Raw genomic sequence first — 21,255 nt, forward strand, 5'->3', positions numbered from 1 at the left:
TATAGATCTTTTTTCCTACTTTTTTCCTACTTTTTTTTTTTTTTTTTTCTAGTTTCGTTGCTTGTCCCTAATTCTTTTCTGGTCTACTGGCTTGAGTGTTCAAGGCCCTCATCTTCCTTTTAAAGCCATTTAAAAAAACCTATCATTTGATTATCTCTCCATTTTAATTCTAAACCGTCTTGCATTGCTCTGTAGGAGCATAGAGGTGGGGTGGACTCTACTATATATATGTAATGGGTTTGGTAGTGGAGGTGTGGAAATGAGATTAAAGGGACCAACAGTTTGGAAGAAGGTCACATGGTGGCCTGTGTGATGTGTAAGGGAGGTATGGGCAGTTGTGAGAAATAAGGGGGATAGTTTGCATATAAGACCAGGTATAGATGCTTTACCTTCCAGGTTAGAAGGTATCTTTCCATTCTTTGGCAGGACTTGGATGGACAGAAGTTTGCCCCAGATCTTCCACCTCCAGTAATTCTTTTGAAATTTTAGGGGTAATGTTTGGTGGGTTAGTAGACTTTTTTGGGTCTCCTGTAGAATGCTCATTACAAAACCAGAGGGTAAGTTTGCAGACAGAGATGCAATGCTTGGTTCTAATTGGTATTAGGTGGTTCGGGGCCCTTTGGAGAACCACATCTAGAAGGCAACCCAGTGACAGTCAGCCTGGTGAAGGGGCTTTTGTGTTAGACAGGTGTGGGTTTAAGGCCTGATTACCATTTATTTGCAAGCTGTAAGACCTTGGACCAGTCACTTGACTTCTTGAAATTTAGATTCTTTATTAGGGGGCAATATTGTATTATTGTCTCAAAATTTTTTTTTTAATGTTTATTTTTTGAGAGAGAGAGAGAGAGAGAGAGAGAGAGAGAGAGCGCACGAGAGGGGGAGGGGCAGAGAGAGAGGGAGATGCAGAGTCCGAAGCAGGCTCCAGGCTCTGAGCTGTCAGCACAGAGCCCCAGTGTGGGACTCGAACCCATGAATCGCGAGATCACGACCTGAGCCAGTCAGACACTTGACTGGTTGAGCCGCCAAGGTGCCCCTGTATAATACTGTCTTGTGTACAACATAAAACATATTGCCTCGGGTGTGGTAGGTACTCCACAGATGTTTGGGGTTTTTTTTCTTACCCATTTCTAGAACATTTTATTTTTAGTAGATTCCTGGCTTTTACCCTAAACAGTTGGGTGACTCACCCTTTCCAAGTTTGTTTCTTTCCATAAATCAAGGGCATCTAACTGGTTGATTTCAAAGATCCCTCTCAAGCTGTAAGATGTCATGAGTTTTTAGACTATTGGGAAATGTATAGGTGTGTTAATTTAAGAAAGACTGTGTAGTCTCCCTTGAGACCATATCATCTGATAGGAAAAGGAAAGTCTTCTCTCCCCTCAGTTCGGTCTTGGTGCAATTCACATTTTACCTATCTCTTACTTTCTGTTTATATTCTGTCCAGGTCAAGAGGCAACTGCCATTGAAAGATAGTGAGTGCCTGTTTCTAAGACAGCGAAGTATCAGGAGAGCCCCCAGAAGCATTAACGGAAAGCTTAAATTACCTAAATGGTAAGTATGTTGTACAGCAAAACCTGGCCACACTGATAGAATTGGATGGTGTCTGAAGTCTCTACAATTTGTGCAGCGTTGCAGGAAAGGGAGAAAAGTTAATATTTGTTGATGACCTATTATGAACCAAACACAGTGCTAAGTACTTAATGTGTTTTCTTTTTTTTTTTTTTTTTTTTAAATTTTTTTTTTAATGTTTATTTTTGAGACAGAGAGAGACAGAGCATGAACAGGGCAGGGGCAGAGAGAGAGGGAGACACAGAATCCGAAGCAGGCTCCAGGCTCTGAGCTGTCAGCACAGAGCCCGACGCGGGGCTCGAACTCACGGACCGTGAGATCATGACCTGAGCCGAAGTCAGACGCTTAACCGACCAAGCCACCCAGGCGCCCCTAATGTGTTTTCTGATGTAATCAGCCAGCCAGCCAGCCTAACCTTGCATTTGGTCAACAACTTTCAGAAATAGGCCTCACTACCACTTATTGAATACTTACTGTATGCCAGGCACCTACCACTTATTGAATACTTACTGTATGCCAGGCATGGTCCTGTTTGACATATATTATCTCCCTTAGCATTTACACCAGCCTTGTGAGGTAAGTGCTGTTATTTTTGCCATGAGGAAATGAACCTGGAGAAGTTAAAGAACTTCCAAGTTCACACAGGGAGTAAATGGGAGGACTGGATTTCAACCCTGGGTTATTTTCGTTGTACTGTAATGTTTCTTTTGAGAAAGTTACTTTTTTTTTTTTGGTTGAGACAGTGACTCAATCTTTAAAAAGCAAAGCAAAATAAACAAATGAAAGATCCTTTTGATTGACAACTAGCTCCTTTTCCTAGCCTTTCTGGATTCTGTGTGCCAGTTATTTTATTGGTTGTTGTTGACCAAGGTGGAGAGCACTAATGAAATAGAAGCAGCTCGCACAGTGCATGGCCAGAGGCCCTTACCTAGTGGTTTTGGTCACCAGTGGTAGCTGGTTAATAGCTAGAGAAAAGTTCTCTGGACAGGCAAAGCAATGGGGCAGCTGCAAAATGAGTCTGGGAACTGGGTTCTAGGGATGGTTGTGGTGGGACATAGGAAAGGGATCTCAGCAAGGCCTCTCACTGTCAGGGTGGCCCCTCCTGGGAAAGGGGCACATTAGATATAGCTCAGGCTCTTAAAGGGGTGGGAAACTTTGAGGCAAACTCTGTTAACTGGTTCAGGATTCTTATTCTATTCCTTTCCCTGGGGCATTTTTCCTACCTCAGGGAACTGGGTTATGACACTCATTTCTGGTTGGGTAGTGTGAACAATCATTTGTTCATTGATCTTTCTGATGGTGTTATAGTCTCTTTATCGAAGCACCAATTTTTTTGTATGTCTCAAGTTTTTATTTAAATTCTAGTTAGTTAACATATAGTGTAATATTAGTTTTAGGAGTAGAATTTAGTAATTGATCACTTACATATAACACCCAGTTCTTATTACAACAGTGCCCTCCTTAGTACCTATCACTCATTTAACCCATCTCCCTGCCCACCTCCCCTCCAGCTAGCCTCAGTTTGTTCTCTGTAGTTAAGCAGCAGTGTTTTCTAATAGACTTCATGAATTTGACAGAGCGGGTAATCATTTTTTTCAACAAAACTCATTACACGTACCTATTGTACATAGAGTATTTTATTATATATACTGGGGCTTATGTTCTGATGGTAAAAATTGACCACTTAACTACATGCTTAGTACAATTCTTAGAGCTAGCCAGCTCTAAACAAAATGCTAATATAGCACTAAACAGAAAAAGTCCTTGTTCTCAAGGATTATATCCTGAAGGGTAGAAACATTAAAAAAAAAAAAAAAAAAGAGAGAGAGAGAGAGAGAGAGTAACTAGATACAAATAAACTAGTAAGTAGATAAATAATGTCCACTAGGCGATATGTGCCCAGAAGAATAAAAGCAGGGTAAGGTAGTCAAGTGATAGGGAGCCTGGGGTCATTGCTCCTTTATGTAAGATCAGGGAAGGCCTCTGATGAGGTGACAATTTAAGCCGTTCTGAAAGAGGTGAGGAATCCAGCCAGGGATATCTGGGAGAAAAACATCCCAGGCAGAGGGAACAACAAGTGTAAAAGCCCCGATGTATGATGTGACTTGTCATGTCCTTCACAAGGAGGCCAGTGGGGCTGCAGTGGAGTGGTAGGGAAAGAGTAGTAGGAGTCAGGGCAGAGAAGCAGCGGGACCCAGAGTAGGTAGGTACTCAGAGCTAGTGTAAGACCTTTGGAGTGCATTTTATTCTAAATGAGATGGGGGAGCCACTGGAGAGTCAGAGTAGAGGAGTGACAAGAATTGACTTAGTTTTTTTTTTAATTTTTTTTTTTTTTTAATTTTTAATTTTTGCGAGAGATAGAGAGTGCATGAGCAGGAGAGGGGCAGAGAGAGAAGGGGACAGAGAATCCCAAGCAAGCTCCACGCTGACAGCAGAGAGCCCAATGCAGGGCTTGAACTCACAAACCGTGAGATTATCACCTGAGCCAAAGTCAAATGCTCAACTGATGGAGCCACCCAGGTGCCCCAAATTGACTTATTTTTTGAGAGGCTTAGACTGGTTGCTGTGGGAGAATAGACTGGGGGGTGGGGGAAGGTGGGGAAAGGTAGGCAGTGTAAAGCATAGAGACCACTTTTGCAGTGATCAGTATAGTCTAGGGGAGGGATGATGGCTTGGACTAGGGTCGTAGGGTGCATAGCCAGGAAGTAATGGATTTTGGACATATTTTGAAGGTATGGTCAACTAATTCTCCCTGTAGAGATGTTTTTGTTTTTGTTTAGTTTATTTTTCAGAGAGTGTGCAAGTGTGGGAAGGGGCAGAGAGAAATGGGGAGAGAGGATCTGAAGTGGTCTCTGTGCTGATAGCTGAGTCTGATGCAGGGCTTGAACTCACATGTTGTGAGATCATGACCTGAGCCAAAATCAAGAGTCGGATGCTTAACCGACTAAGCCACTCAGGTGCCCCTAGAGTTGTTTGATTTATCTGGACTTAATGTCTAGCACATGGGTTTGAGGGTATCATTGGAAACTTGACAGTGATCCCTGGTTAAATTCTAAAACTGACTGAGCAAAGGATGAGAACACAGTGTGTCCTAGAAGCCACTTGTGTTCACTAAGTAAGTTATGTTAACTGATAACAATTCTTTGTTTTCTTTAAGCTCTGCCTTGATTTTATTTAAACTATAAAAGCAGGACAAGTTTATTATAGAAATATAGAAAGTAAAGATTAATGGGAAAAAACTCAAACTACCCCTATATAATTACTACATAACATTTTGATGTATATCAGGACAGTCCAGTTTTGAGAAGATTCTAGGCTGGGTGGTCAGGAATATGCTAAAAAAATAACACATCCTAATTGCTAAAATTAGGTATTTAACATTTTCTCATTCGATCCCAAGACAAAATTTTGGGCTGGCTTGCATGCACGTATTGTAGAAGTATCAATAATGGATCAACGTTTATCAAGAGGGGCTGTTTTTTGTGGCATTCTGGATAGCTGTTCTTGGTTATATTTTGTTTAACTGCTTGAACATAAGTTTGGATGAAGATACAGAAAAGATGTGCCTATCATATTTACAGTGAATGTTTCTAAGCTGGAATGTGTAGAAATATTTAGACAATTGAAACTACTGATTGAAACTAACTTTCAAGTTAAAGTGTGAAAAATAGTAAATAATTTGAGCTAAAACTTACATAACACTTAAGATGAACTGGGTACTAATCTAAGCACTTCACGTATTAACTCATTTACACTGACAGTAACCCTTTAAGGTCGGTATTGAAGCGTAGAGAAGTCAGGTAACTTATCCAAGGACACATAGCTAGTAAGTGGCAAAATCAAGGTTTGAACTTGTTTGGCTCCAGTGTCTGTAATCTTTAATCTTTGTACCATACTGCCTACAAGAGATCTAAGAAATAAGTTCTATACTTAAGTTATTAAAATTAGATTTAATAGCAGTTTATTTAAAAAAAAATCACGGAAACTACACACTGGTAGTGTGACTGCCAGATTAGCTCATGCAGTCTTAAGCTTCATTATTAAAACTGGATTAACCAGGTCATCTTTCAAATCCTCCCCCACCCCTTTACCCTATTGCTACTGTCTTAGTTCAGGCCCCTTTTCTATCTCTTGCCTTGACTGTTGTAATATAGCTCCCTAGTTTGTCATGTCAGAATGTTCTTTCACAAATGCGGTTCTGATTGTGTTGCTCTCTTGCTTAAATCCGTTTGTTCAAAGCAGCTTGCAAATTTGCTTCCCATGTCCACTTGTAGGCATGTAGTATGTTTTGGAGGGTCTGTACAGGGTGTTCTTTTTATTTATTTATTTATTTATTTATTTATTTATTTATTTATTTAATTTGTTTTTAGAGAGAGAGGATGAGCAGGGGAGGGGGGCAGAGGGAGAGAGAGAGAGGGAGAGAGAGAGAATCTTAAGCAGGCTCCACACTGTCAGCATGGAGCCGGAAGCAGGGCTCAATCCCACCACCCTGGGATCATGACCTGAGCTGGAATCAAGAGTCGGATGCTCAACCAACTGAGCCACCCAGGCGTCCGTTTTATTTCCTTTTTGAATGAGTTGGCTACATATAAGAGATTCATATAAAAGTAGAACATGATCTCCCATTAGCTATTGTGTGACCAGGCCCCTGTCATCATTAACATTATTGGCCTGATCTCTTTGGCATTTGCACTTGCAACCTTTGGCATAAAGGCTAAGTACTTTCTTTTAAAAAAAATTTTTTTTTTAATGTTTACTCATTTTTGAGAGAGAGACAAAGCATGAGTGGGGGAGGAGTAGAGTGAGAGGGAGACACAGAATCTGAAGCAGGCTCCAGGCTCTGAACTGTCAGCACAGAGCCCAACGTGGGGCTCGAACCCACGAACCGTGAGATCATGACCTGAGCCAAAGTCAGATGGTTAACCGACTGAGCCACCCAGGCGCTCCCCTCCCCCCCGCCGGCTGCCTTTAAAAAAAAAAAAAAAAAAATTTTTTTTTAATGTTTATTCATTTTTGAGAGAGAAGGCTAAGTGCTTTCTTGAATGGGGTACCCAGATCTGAAAATTCCTTAGATGTAGTTTGGTCAGTACAGGATACAGTCAGACTTAACCTTCATTTAATCTACCACACATTTATAAGGTTCCTGCCTTGCTCCATCACAGTATTCAGTGCCCACGTCAGGAAAATAAAGATGACACAGTCCCTGCTCTCCGAACTTAGAGCCCAGTAGAGGAATACAGCTATATGACCAAGTAAGTATCATGGGTACAGTGATGGAAGTATTTACAAAGCTTACGGGGGTGCATATTGTTGTGGGAGGGGCTGTCTGAAAAAGCTTGAGAGAACAGGTCCTGCTGTGAAAGATGTTCACCATGGGAATGGGGTGGAGGAGGCTGGAAGGAAGAGGATAGGGGTGAAAGCGCAATCCTAAACTTGTTCCTGAAACACCACCACCTCAGCCTGTGCACTTGCTGTGAGATTTCAAGGGTGTCTATGTTGCGCCCTGTCTGCACTCTGGCCTTACCTGCTCTATTCCTCCCCTTGTGCCTCTTCACTCAGTCCTGCTGCATTAAAGTTCCCCAAATGCAGTGATGTTTTGTTCCCTCTGTCTCCCTCCCCTCCTCTCCCCTCTTCCCTTCCTCCCTCCTTCTTTCTTTGCTTTCTGTAAATAATTATTTTATACCCTTTATGTACCAGAAACTGTTCAAAGTGCTGAAGAGACAGCAGTAAAAAACAGCTACAGATATGAAAAACCATGTTTCTGACCTCATGGATCTTAAATTCTAGTAAAAAGAGACAGTAATCAAGTGGTTAAGTGTGCTTTAAAAAAAAAAAAAGAAAAAGTCTTGGAGCTGTCCAGAGGTGGAGTGAGTTGCCTTGGGAAGAAATGAGTGTCCTTCCCGTCTTTAGAAGTATTTGAACAGGAGCTAAATGGCTACTTGTGAGGTACCTTCTGCATTGACTAGGAGGTGGGAACAGACGGTCTTTGACTCCTTTCCCACCTAGATAATCTCTCTCTGTGCTCCTTGGGCTACTAACTTTTGAAGTTTGCATATCTAAGACATGTGAATTTGTGATGCTGGGAAAAATAATTTAGGCCCAGCAATGAAATAGAAGCGCTCAAGAGGAAGTGGTGTGACATGGATAGCCTAAGGGCTTAAGACAGGTGACTAGAAATGGTTGGGAGAGGGCTGCTTAAAAATAGTCTTCCCATTTTCCGTTTGATCAGGGGTTGGCAAATGGTGGTCCACGGGCCCACTGCCTGTTTTTGTAAATAAAGTTGGATGGAACACAGCTCATACATTGTGTACGGTTGTTTCATGTTACAAGGACAGACCTCCAACTTGGGTCTTCTGAAGCCTGAACTATTTACTATTAAACTAAGTTGTATACTTCTATGTATACTATCAAACTTTTCAAGATTGAAGTATAATTAACATGCAATGTTATATTAGTTTCAGGTGTACCACATATTGATTCAGCAATTCTACTCCGTGCTTATGATGATGGATACTGTCAAACTCTAAAGACAAAGTTTGTCGACCCCCTATCTTCAATGACTGTTGGGAACAGGAAGTGTGAATCATGACAGCTATGTTAGGGGGAAAGGGCAGGGCAAGTTTGATTATGTTCTATTTCAGACTTTCCTGGTCCGGTGGGACAGGAAGAAGAGCCAGCCTCCAAAATGCTAGATAGGGCCATTTGGAACTGGGTTCAAGAACTTTGGCAGAAAGGAGCCCTGAATGAGAGAGAATTGATGCCGTATCTTTCTCATGTGAATGGGAACTCAGCTAGACACTGGTGTGGAGGGCAAGTTGGCATTAAAGGATGGGACCACCCTTGCCTCTTTTCCCTTTCCTATGATTCCTGAGGTTTAATATCAACAATTTTTTTCCCCAGAATCCACCCTTGGGCACAATTAGTCACTTCTTCTGAGCTTCCAGTGCAACATACATCAAGTGGTAAAATGTGCTAAGTGAAAAAAGTATGGTAAGAGGACTGGAAGCAAAAGGATGGGTGTTGTATTGTGTGTGACTGTCAGGGAGGCTTCTTCATTATTGTTTTATAATTAGCTGTCTCTTTCTGATGACTTAAAGGCAAGGGTTAGGTCTTGATAATCTTATAGCACTTGGCAAAATGCTAGGTGCATCATAGATGTTCTATAGGTGTCTACAAATGAGTTTTATCTGGATAAACATACTGTTACTAGGGCATGTGGGAGGTACTGGGAAGAGAGGCATCTGCCCCTCGCCTTTGGATGGTCCTGGAGATAGCAAAGCCATTTCTTTCTCTGGCTATGCGTAGGGCCAACAGGTTAGAGAAAAGTGGCACTCTAACTCCATTTTTGATCAAATTTCTTGTTTTCTCTGGGCAGAAGGGCTGATTTTAGTGAGAGGCTATTTCTAGGAGGATGTTGCCTGGTGAAACTTACCTTAGGTATGCATAGGACTTTTCAGAGCCCTTTATAGCCGACTTGTTATTGTTGTTGTTGTTGTTGTTGTTGTTGTTGTTGTTGTGTGGTAGGTGAGGTTGGTATTTGTTCATTTGCTCAGAGGAGGGCACCGGGGCACAGAGATTATTGATTTGGCCAACAGAGTAACATTCTCAAAATAATATGGACTGTGGAAGTAGACTTGGGTTCAACATCTGGCTTTCCTCCTTGCCAGCTGTGTGACATTAGGAGTTCAAAGGTTCCTATCTCATAACATTTTTGTGGAGACTGAATAGAATAATAGTAATAGCTACTGCTTGTTGTGACTTACGGGCAAGGCATTCTGCTAAGTCCTTTACATCCCTGGGGATTACCATACTTGTATGGAAGAGAAAGCCTTAGGTGATTTAAGAAAAAGTAAAGGGTAGATCTGAGGTTCCGAGAGAAAGCATGTGAATTAAGTACTTAATATATTGTCTACAGTACAGTAGTGCTCCATTGGTGTTTGTCCTCTGTACCTTTTTGTTATTGGTCTGTGAATAATCAGAACTCCTCACTTTGTAAAAATGCTTAAGAGTTTCCAGGCAGGTGTTTCTACACAATGGGAAGAATTCTGGATAGTCAGGAGACTAAAGTCCTTACCTTTTCTGAGTTGCTAGAGAAACCACAGTATTTACTTCTGAATCTCAGTTTCTTCATTTTTAAAGTAAGGGGATTGGGCCAAATAGGTGGTCTTATTTTGTAAGTTTTTTTTTAAGTTTATTCTGAGAGAGAGAGAGAGAATGAGCACAAGCAGGGAGGGAAGGGGCAGAGAGAGAGGAAGAGAGAGAGAATCCCAAGCAGGCTTCCTGCCATCAGCGTGGAGCCTGATGTGGGGCTTGCACCCACAACTGCGAGATCATGACCTGAGCGGAAACCAGGAGTTGGACGCTTAACTGACTGAGCCACCCAGGCCTCCTAAGGTGGTTTTATTTTAAACGAAAGTGGTGGGGTTCTTTCTTTACTGTCATATTGGGGAAACCCAGTATGTTAAAAAGCTAGAAATCGGTTGCGTTGGTTGATGAAAATGAGAGAAGGAGCCTGAAGCTCAGTCTGCTCAAACCTTCTCCCTGTTCTCTCCCCTGCTCCGAATGACCCCTGAGGGGATTTGCTGAGCCCAGATTGAAAACCAGTGGACTGAATGATCTTTTAGCTACACTTTGGCTCTGAAATCCAACTCTAAGGAGTGGAAAAAGATATGGTATAGACCTGAAAGCCCAGAAGGGCAAGTTCAAATGGAAAAGCACCAGGACTGAGACTCTACAGGTGACACTGGGCTTGGGATGAGGTCATTTAGGGCATCACCACAGGACCAGGTATCTGTGCTGCCATATCTGCCAATTGTTTTCAGCCTTGTAATCCATGAGTAGCTTGTTGACATCATTTTTATTGTTTTGTGTTAATGGTTAGTGCCAAAGAGCCGATAAGCCATTTAATAATGGCTCCAGCCATTCAGCCATTCATTCATCAAATTTTACGCATTAAAAATGTACTAGGCTTCCTGCTGGGTACTGAGAATACAGTAGTGAATAAGAAACAAGTTGGAGAAACAAAATGGGTAAATACAGCTTGAATACAGTGTGATGTGTGCTGTGAATGGACCAGTACAGCACACACTGTAAAAGCAAGAAGGAGAAGCCCTGCTTTGCCCTGCAATGTTGGGGAGGAAGTTGCTGCAGAAGATTCCAGGAGGAGGTATTGTCTAAGGTGGCATTTGGAGAAATGAGAAGGATTACCAGTCAAGCTAGTAAAGGCCTGGAGATGATAGAGTGCAAAGTTTGTGGGCTCCAAGAGTGTGGAGCCCACATGGAGTTTGAAGACAAGGTTGACTAGGTAGGCAGGGCCAGATCCTTTGGGGCTTTGCATGCCTTCTTGGGGACTTTGGTCTTTATCCTGAGAGCAATAAGTACTTTGAAAGGATTTTGAGTAGTGGTTTGTGAAACTCCTTCTCTTCACACCTGTAGTAAGTATGTGCTGTATAGTTACTGGGCTTAGCTTTTCCATTTCTAGTGGTGTACTGATTGGTTCATATCGAGTTTTGAACAGAACATATAAAATTGGCACTAAAAGCCAAATGAATAAGCAGTAGGATTTGTGGATTCTGCTAGTTCAGAATTACAATTTATAGATGAGACTATATTAGAGTTTAACATTTCTCTCTTCTGAAAATGGGATTTGTTTATGAAAACTATAGTATAAACTAGTATAACTAAGAGTTGCTGAGGGGAATGTTTCAGTTTGGGGTAAGCTGGGATTTTTTTTAAACAGCTTTATTGAGATCTAATTTATATATCATAAAGTTCATCTCTTTTTTAAAAAAAAATTTTTTTTTCAACGTTTTTTATTTAGTTTTGGGACAGAGAGAGACAGAGCATGAACGGGGGAGGGGCAGAGAGAGAGGGAGACACAGAATCGGAAACAGGCTCCAGGCTCCGAGCCATCAGCCCAGAGCCTGACGCGGGGCTCGAACTCGCGGACCGCGAGATCGTGACCTGGCTGAAGTCGGACGCTTAACCGACTGCGCCACCCAGGCGCCCCAAAAGTTCATCTCTTTAAAGCGTATAACTTTATGGCTTTCTAGCATATTTACAAGGATAAGCTGATTTAAAGTACTTTGTGGACACATCATATATCATTTGTTTTCCAGTAACTACTGTGCCAGTACAGATCCTTTTAAAATTGGGTTTATGGCCCATATTTAGTTCAGCCCTCTATTTCCTTCACCCTGTGTATAGATTGGTAAGGGTTTTGCTTGTTGGTTAGTTTGTTTTTACCATACCACTAGGCAAAAGGCCAAAAACAAATGGCACTTGAAGTAGGAAAAGTGGATGGGAATAAGGGAAAAGGTTTTTTTTTCTTATATAAATATATAAATTTAGGGTTTTTTTCTCCTTTCCATTTTTTAAAAATATAATTTATTGTCAAATTGGCTTCAACACCCAGTCCTCATCCCAACAAGTGCCCTCCTCAATGCCCATCACCCACTTTCCCCTCTCTCCACCCCCCATCAACCCTCAGTTTGTTCTTTGTATTTAAGAGTCTCTTATGGTTTGCCTCCCTTCCTCTCTGTATCTTTTCTTCCCCCCTTCCCTTCCCCCATGGTCTTCTGTTAAGTCTCTCAAGATCCATATATGAGTGAAAACATATGATATCTTTCTCTCCCTTCCAGTTTTTTTTTTTTTTTTTTAAGTTTATTTATTTATTTTGAGAGCAAGAGAGAGAATGAGCTGGGGAGGGGCAGAGAGGTAGGTGGGAAGAGGATTTGAAGCAGGCTCTGTGCTGACAGCAGCGAGCCCGAAGCGGAGCTTGAGCTCATGATTTGAGTCGAAGTCTGCTTAACTAGCTGGGCCATACAGGTACCCCTCCCCTTCCATTTTTGAGAATGAGAAAGCATATAAACTGGGAAGAGAAGGTTGGGAGACCAAAAGAAGCAAAGATGAGAGGTTAGAGAAGGATGTATCCAGGGAAGCAAAGTGGTGGAGAAATAATCCGGGAGAGGGTAGGATCTCAGAGGCTGAGAGAGGGAGACTGTATTTCCCAAACCTCAGAGGTCTTGGTATTTTTAAGGGCGGTGCATGGGTTCCATCTGGTGGCTGTAGGCTTGCAGAGCAGTCAGTGGAAGGGATCTTGGCGTTGGAGACAAGTGGCTTTTGTCATTTCCACAAATCTTTCCTTTGGCCCTGTGTTTTCTTGTGGGATCATTGATGAATCCATTATTCTCTTTCAAGTGGTAGCTGTTTTTCTGTTATGGCTCAGACCACGTTCCTCCCCTCTTTCCCCCTAGTTTTAAATCTAATCTCATCAGACTATAACACCCAGCACCCTTAGTCCTGCTGTCACCTTCTTACACCCCCAGCTCCCCAAATTGCCTCTGATTTCTCAGTGGCTTTAGCTTCTTGTTTAATGTCACTTTTTCCAGCTTTGGTCCTGTTAAATTTATTTTTTTTAATGTTTTATTTATTTTTGAGACAGGGAGAGACAGAGCATGAACAGGGGAGAGTCAGAGAGAGGGAGACACAGAATCTGAAACAGGCTCCAGGCTCTGAGCTGTCAGCACAGAGCCCGACGTGGGGCTCAAACTCACGGACTGCGAGATCGTGGCCTGAGCTGAAGTTGGCCGCTTAACCGACTGAGCCACCCGGGCGCCCCTCTGGTCCTGTTAATTTGTGGTGCTTTCAATGTACAATTCTGTGGTCCTTGCCTCTCAGTTATTTTTCTCTTCCAATGATTTTTTTTTTAAATTTTTTAAATGTTTGTTTATTTTTGAGAGAGACAGAGACAGAATAGAATGTGAGTAGAGAGAGAGGGAGGCACAGAATCTGAAGCAGGCTCTAGGCTCCGAGCTGTTAGCACAGAGACTGACGCGGGGCTTGAACTCATAAACTGTGAGATCGTGACCTGAGCTGAAGTCGGACACTCAACCAACTGAGCCACCAAGGTGCCCCTCCAGTGATCTTTTTAAAACCCCATCCTGCCCCCAGCATTCGCACAATCATGCTCATCTGTGACCAAAAACTTCAGGTTTTTTATTTTATTTTTTATTAAGACTATCTTAGGGGCACCTGGCTGGCTCAGTTGGTGGAGTGTGCAACTCTTGATCTCAGGCTTGCAAGTTTAAGCCTCACATAGGGTGTAGAGATTACTGTAAAAAATTAAATCTTTAATTTCATAAAATCTTTATATTAGAGCATTTTTCGGTTCACAGAAGAAAGGGGAAGGGAAGGGATTCCTTATATACTCCCTGCCTGCCTTTCCCATTATCAACATCCCTCACCAGAGTGGTATATGTTACAACTGATGAACCTCCATTCACACGCCATAATTGCCCCAAATCTGTAGTTTATGTTCTGGTTCACTCTTGGTGGTGTACATTCAGTGGGTTTGGACAAATGTATAATGACATGTATCTACCACTGTGGTATCATATAGAGTAGTTTCACTGCCCTAAAAATTCTGTACTCCACTTATTCATACCTTAGTTTTTGACATCAGTTACTGCAACCCCTTGGTAATTTCAGTTCCTGGAGATAGATCCCCCTCTGATTACCGTCTCTTGTCGTTCAAGCTCACTCCCACTAGGACCCTAACTCCAGCAGTCCTTCTGTCCTTGTTGGTACTTTCCATTCATTTGGTCCTATTACATTTTCACTGTTCTTTGTTCTCATTCCTCTTTACTGAATGAGCTTAAGTTCCCTTATACATGCCTGTAATTCCTGTGGCCTTCTCTTGCTTTGTTGAATTCATCAAGTTCCAGCCTGGTTCAATGCAACTCTGTCTTCTCTGTGCGTTCATCTGGTCAGCTGAACAAGACTGGTTGTAAAAATACAATCCTTGCTGATTGGTTTCACTTTAAATCCTAACCATGAATTTTAAGTGGGCCTTTAATGTTGCCTGGTGATTGTTCTGTATTTCCCACTCACCTGGCTGACCAGATCTGAAACCTGTAATACTTTACCCACTGACACTTTAAGAGGATGACCTTACTTTCTATTTCAGTGAAGATGCAAAAACCACCTAAAGAGAACTTTACTAGACTCCTGCCACCACACCTGTCTTCCTCTGCCTTGCTGTCACCATGCATGAACTGTGTTCTCTAGCACTGCTGCTTGTACTTTATGCTAGAGCCCCATTTTCTCTCCTTTACCCAAGAATGTTCATTGCTCCAGAAGGTTTCTGCCTTTCATAATTTGTCAAAATTTCCCTTTTTTCCTGGATCGTATTCCAGTATACCAGCATGCTTTTTCTTCTGTCTTAAAAAGAAACACTTTGATACCACTTTTTCTGTCAGTGGCCTCCCCACCTATTTGCTCTGTTTTTTTTTTAACAGCATTCAGAAGTCATCTAATATTTGTGCTCTCCAGTTCATCACCTTATTTTCTCAAACTCTTTTTTTCTTTTAAAAATTAAAAAAAAATGTTTATTATTGAGAAAGAGACAGAGTGTGAGTGGGGCAGGGGCAGAGAGAGGGAGACACAGGATCTGAAGCAGGCTCCAGGCTCTGAGCTGTCAGCAGAACCCAACACAGTGCTCCAACTCACGGACTGCGGGATCATGACCTGAGGCGAAGTCAGATGCCAACCAACTGAGCCACCCAGGCGCCCCTCAAACTCTAATAAAACTTTCACTTCCATCACTTTACAGTGCTGCTCTTGTCAGGGTGACTTCCATGTTGTGAAATTTACTGGTCTGTTCTCAGCCATCATTTTATTTGAGCCATCAGCTTCACCTGACAGAGCTGAGCACTCCTTTCTCCTTGAAAGGCTTTCTTTGCTGGGCTGCCATGATACTATATTCTCCCCGTTTTCCTTTACCTTGCCGACTTTGTCTTTGTGTCCTTTGCTGTTTACTCTGCATTTCCACCAGTAAAAAATATTGGCCACCTTGGGGCTCAGACCTTTGACCTCTTGATTTCTTTGTATTTACTCACTTCCTTGACAGTCTCATCCAGATCATGGTTTTCTAAGCCATCCATTCTTTGTTGACTCACAGATTTATCTGTTCAGCCCATTCTCTCTCCTGAATTCCAGTCTTGTATATTCAGACAGTCTCTTAACATCTCCATTTGGATAACTAATACACATCTCATAAATAGTGTGTCCCAAACCGAGCTCCTGATCTTCCTTCTCAGATTGCTCATCCATTTGTCCCTGTTTGAACTGATAACAATTCCATCCTGCTGCAAATTCGGACCGAAACCCTTGGAATCCTCTTTAATCCCTTTATCTCACACCTCACATGCGATTCAAGAGCAAATGCTGTGGTTCTGCTTTCAAGTGGCCAGAGTTGGGCCACTTCTTACCATGTGCGTGGCCACTGTCCTGGGCCAGGCCACAATTACCTTTTGATTGGATTACTGCACTGGGCTCCTTTTGGTCTTCTTGCTCTTACTCTTATCCTCTGTGGTCTGTTTTGAACACAGCAGTCATGTCCATCTATATCTTGTTTTATAGGGCACCCATCTTTATTTTTTGTTATTGAGGTATACTGAGGTATAACATATAATATAACATATTGAGGTGCACAAATCTTCAGTTCTATAGCTTGATGGCAGGAATCTATCATCCATAGAACATCCCCAGCAGTCTCCTCCTAGTCACTGTCTCCCCAGAGGTAACCACTCTCGCTATGGATTAGTTTTTGCCTCTTTTTCAACCACATAAAGTGAAACCATATAGTCCAGATTGATCCCTTTAAATCCAAGTCAGAATATGTTACTGCTCTGCTCAGAACCTTTGGATGGGTCTCCATTTCTTAAATGAGAACCCAGAGGCCTCCCCAGGGCCTGCAAGGTGCCCCCACTGCCTCTTCAACCCCATCTCTTGATCCGCTCCTTTTGTTCCCTCAGCCCCAGACACGCTGTTCATATTCCTTGAATACATTGAGTATGCTCTTTTTTTTGTGGTCTTTGTCTTCAGTTTTCTCTTTGCCTAGAATGTTCTTCCCTAAACATTCTTCCTTGCTTCCTTCAAGTCTCTGCGTAGGCGCCACCTTGAGGCTTACCCTAATTGCTTACCCTAATTGCGCTATTTAAAATTGCAGCCTCCTCTCAGCACTCGCCCCGCCCTCCCATAAAGCTTGTTGTCTATTAAACTTACCGTTTTTTTAAAGGGCACTTTTAGGTTCACAGCAAAATTGAGCAGAAGGTAGAGATTTCCCATATACCTCCTGCCCCCACATGTGCACAGCTTCCCTCATTATCCACATTCATTACAACTGATGAACCTACATTGACACATCATTATCACCCAGAGTCCATAGTTTACATGGCTCATTCTTGGGTGTTGTACATTCTCTGAGTTTGGGCAAATTTATAATGAGATGTATTTACTGGTATAGTATTATGCAGAGTAGCTTTATTGCCCTGAAAATTCACTCTGTTTATCTCTCCTGATCTTTTTATTGTCTCCATAATTTGACTTTACCAGAATGTCATATAGCTGGAATCATATAGTATGTAGCCTTTTCAGATTGGCTGCTTTTACTTTTAAGCTGCCTCCTTGTGTTTTCATGGCTTGATAACTTCTTCCTTTCTTTCAGATTTTTTAAAGTTTGTTTTGAGAGAGTACACTTGAGTGTGTGCAACTAGGGGAGGGACAGAGGGAGAGAGGGAGAGAAAGAGGATCTCAAGCAGGCTCCACACTGTCAGTGCAGAGTCCAGTGCAGGGCTCGAACTCACGAACCATGAGATCATGACCTGAGCCGAAGTTGGATGCTATGGTTGGCACCCCATAGCTCATTTCTTTTTAGCCAAATAATATTCCATTATTTGGATATACCACAGGTTATCCACTCACTACCGAAGGACATCTCGTTTGCTTCCAAGTATTGGCAGTTATGAGTAGAGGTGCTAGAAATATCTACATGCAGATTTTACTCCTTTGGGTAAATACAAAGGAGTGCTATTGCTGGATCATATGGGTAAAACTGTTTAGTTGTAAGAAACCACCAAACTGTCTTCCAGAGAAGTTGTATCAGTTTGCATTCCCACTAGCACTGGGAATTCCTATTGTTCCACATTCTCACTAGCATTTGGTATTGTTGGTGTTTCAGATTTTGGCCATTCTGATAGGTGTATAGTGATATCTCATTGTTTTGTGTTCCCCTGATGACATGATGTGGAGCATCTTTTCATATGCTTATTTGCCACTTGTATATCTTCTCTGGCCATTTTTTAATCAAGTTATTTTCTTATTGTTGAGTTTTAAGGATTCTTTGTATTTTAGGTTTACACTCTTTTATCAGATATGTCTTTTGCAAATATTTTTTCCCACTGTAAAGCCTATCTTTTCAGTCTCTTAACATTGTCTTTTGAAGAGTAGTTTTTAATTTTAATGAAGTCCAGCTTACCAGTTATTTCTTTTATGGATCATGCCTTTGGTATTGTATCTAAAAAGTCCTCATCATACCATACCCAAGGTCATCTTAAGTTTTCTGGTCTGTTACCTTCTAGGCACTGTATAGTTTTTTCTTTTTAATAAAGTTTAACTTAAAGTTTGTTAAGTCTGTTCTTTATTTAGTGGGCGAGGGGCAGAGAGGGGAAGAATCCCAAGCAGGATCCACGCTATCAGTGCAGAGCCTGATGCAGGGATGGAACTTACTAACAGTGAGATCATGACCTGAGCCAAATCAAGAGTTGGACAGATGCTCAACTGACTGAGCCACCCCAGGGCCCCTGCACTTTATAGTTTTATGTTTTACATTTAGGTCTGTGACCCGGTTTGAGTTAGTATTTTTGAAGGGTTTAAGGTCTGTGTCTGGGTTCGTTGTTTTGAATGTGGGTGTTCATTTGTGCCAGTACTACCTGGTGAAAAGACCATCTTTGCTTCATTGTATTGCTTTTGCTTCTTTGTCAAAGATCAGTTAACTATGCTTATGTGGATCTATTTCTGGGCTCTCTTTTCTGTTCTTTTATTTGTCTATTCTTTTACCAATACAACATTGTCTTGAATACTGCAGTTTTATAGTTAAGTCTTGAGATCAGGTAGTGTTAGTCTCCCAACTTTGTTGTTCTTCAATATGTATTGGCTGTTCCGGATCTTTTGCCTTTCCATATAAATTTTAGAATCAGTTTGTTGATATCCACAAAATAATTTGCATGAGGTTTTGATTGGGATTACATTTACTCTTTCAAGTTAGGAAGAATTGACATTTGGACATTATTGAGTCTTCCTATCCATGAACATGGAATATCTCTTTATTAATTCTTCTTTGATTCATCAGTTTTTAAAAAATGTTTATTTATTATTGAGAGAGAGAGAGAGAGAGAGAGACAGAGCATGAGTGGGGGAGGGGCAGAAAGAGAGGGAGACACAGAATCAGAAGCAGGTTCCAGGCCCCGAGCTGTCAGCACAGAGCCCGACACGGGACTTGAACTCACAAACCGTGAGATCATGACCTGAGCTGAAGTCGGACGCTTAACTGAGTGAGCCACCTAGGCGCCCCAATCCATTAGTTTTATATAGTTTCCTTTACATAGGTCTTGTACATATTTTGTTAGGCTTATATTTATGTAATTCTTTTTTTTTTTGGAGCTGGGTGCTAATGTAAATGGTATTGTGTGTGTGTTTTTTAATGGTATTCTTGTTTTTTAAAAAAATGTTTATTTATTTATTTATTTTGGGGGAGGGGGAGGGTCAGAGAGAGGAGAGAGAGAGAATCCCAAGCAGGCTTCATGCTGTCAGTGCAGGCCCAGTACAGGGCTTGATCCCACAAACCATGAACTCATGACCAGAGCCTAAGTCAAGAGTCAGCCGCTCAACCAACTGAGACACGCAGGCGCCTCTAATGGTATTATGTTTTTAATTGCAAATTCCATTTGTTCATTGCTGGTATATAGGAAAGAGACTGACTTTTTTTTTTTAAGCTTATTTATTTTGAGAAAGCATGCATGCAGCAACAGAGAGAGAAGAGATAGAATCCCAAGGAGGCTCCTCGTTTTCAGCACATGGAGCCCGATGCAGGGCTTGATCTCCTGAACTGTGAGAGCATGACCTGAAATCAAGAGTCAGACGCTTAACTGACTCCAGTCACGCAGGCGCCCTACAGCTGACTTTTGAATGCTAACTTTGTATCTTGCGTTCTTGCTGTAGTTGCTTATTAGTTCTGGGGAATTTTTTTTTGTTATTGTTGATTCATTTGGGTTTTCTACAGTCATGTCCTGTGCAAAACAAAGAGTTTCATTTCTTCTTCCCCCCCCCCCCCCCCACCTTTTTTTTTTTTCTTCTTGTCTTACCATATCAGCTAGGATTCTAGTACAGTTTTTTTTTTTTTTTTTTTTTTAATTTATTTTTGGGACAGAGAGAGACAGAGCATGAACGGGGGAGGGGCAGAGAGAGAGGGAGACACAGAATCGGAAACAGGCTCCAGGCTCCGAGCCATCAGCCCAGAGCCTGACGCGGGGCTCGAACTCACGGACCGTGAGATCGTGACCTGGCTGAAGTCGGACGCTTAACCGACTGCGCCACCCAGGCGCCCCTCTAGTACAGTTTTGAGAAGCTGTGGTAAGGGGACTTCTTGCTTTGTTCTTGATCAGAGAACAGTTTTCCACCTTTAAGTATGATGCTAGCTGTAGATTTTTTTTTTTTTTTTTTTTAAATAAAGTTGAGGAGGTTTCCCTCTATTCCTCATTTCCTGAGTTTTATTGTGAATGGGTATTGGGTTTTGTCAGATGCTTTTTCTGTATCTTTTTATAAGATCATGTGATTTTTCTTCTTTAGTCTGTTGACAAGCTGGATTACATTAATTGATTTTTGAACGTTGAGCCAGTTTTGTATACTCAGGATAAATCCCACTTGGTCATGGTCTGAAATTCTTTTTATACAGTGTTGGATTAGATCTGCTAATATTTTGTAAGATTTTTCCATCTATGTTTATGAGAGATCTTAGTCTGTGGGGTTTGTTTTTCTTTGTCTGGTTTTGATGTTAGGGTAATGCTGGCCTCAGAATGAGCTAAGGAGTATTTCCTCTGCTTCTAACTTCTGGAAGAATTTGTAGAAAATTGTATAATTGGTATAATTGCTTCTTTTTTTAAAAATTTATTTTGAGAGAGAGGGTATGCTTGTGAGTGGGGGGAGAGGAAGGAGCAGAGAGAGGGAGAGAGAGAGAATCCCAAGTAGGCTCTGTGCTGTCAGTGCTCGGCGCAGAGAACCCAACCCAGGGCTCTGTCCCACGAACCATGAGATCATGACCTGAGCCGAAATCAAGAGTTGGATGCTCACCAGTGGAGCAACCCAGGCACCTCTTATAATTGATAGAATTACTTCTTAAATGTATGGTAGAATTACCAGTGAACCCATCTAGGCCCAGTATGTTTCCTGTTTTTGAAGGTTATTATTGATTCCATTTCTTAAATAGATACAATCCTATTCAGATTACCTATTTCCTGCTTCTGTGAGTTCCTGAGGATTATATCTTTCAAGCAATTGGTACATTTCATCTAGGTTATCAAATTTGTGGGCATAGAGTTGTTCATAATCCCTTGTTCTTTTAATGTCCATGGGATCTGTAGTGATAGCCCCTCTTACTGGTATTAGTAATTTGTTGTTTTTTTTTTTTTTCTTCATTAGCCTGGCTAGAGGCTTATTGATTCTATTGATCTTTTCAAAGAACCAGTTGATTTCTGCTTTAATTTTTATTTCTTCTCTTCAGTTAACTTTGGTTTTAATTTGCTTTTCTTTTTCTAATTGCCTAAGATGGAAACTTAGCTTATTGCTATT

General features: G+C 41.6%; 1 protein-coding gene across 11 annotated transcripts in view; it reads left to right on the forward strand.

Annotated features, from left to right (window-relative positions):
• LUZP1 (leucine zipper protein 1) overlaps positions 1-21,255 on the forward strand; it is a 104,262-nt gene that overhangs the window by 65,897 nt on the left and 17,110 nt on the right. For 7 of the 11 annotated variants that reach the window (XM_058718688.1, XM_058718684.1, XM_058718683.1 and 4 more), the window contains exons 2-3: positions 1,445-1,551; positions 6,732-6,821. The exons of 2 other annotated variants lie outside the window; for them this stretch is intronic. The gene's annotated coding sequence lies outside the window, so the exon portion shown is untranslated. The remainder of the gene's footprint in view (positions 1-1,444; positions 1,552-6,731; positions 6,822-21,255) is intronic. 2 more of the 11 variants (XM_058718689.1, XM_058718682.1) reach the window with 1 other exon arrangement.

This window comes from Neofelis nebulosa, chromosome 2, assembly GCF_028018385.1.
Source record: "Neofelis nebulosa isolate mNeoNeb1 chromosome 2, mNeoNeb1.pri, whole genome shotgun sequence".
NCBI classification, from domain to species: domain Eukaryota; kingdom Metazoa; phylum Chordata; class Mammalia; order Carnivora; family Felidae; genus Neofelis; species Neofelis nebulosa.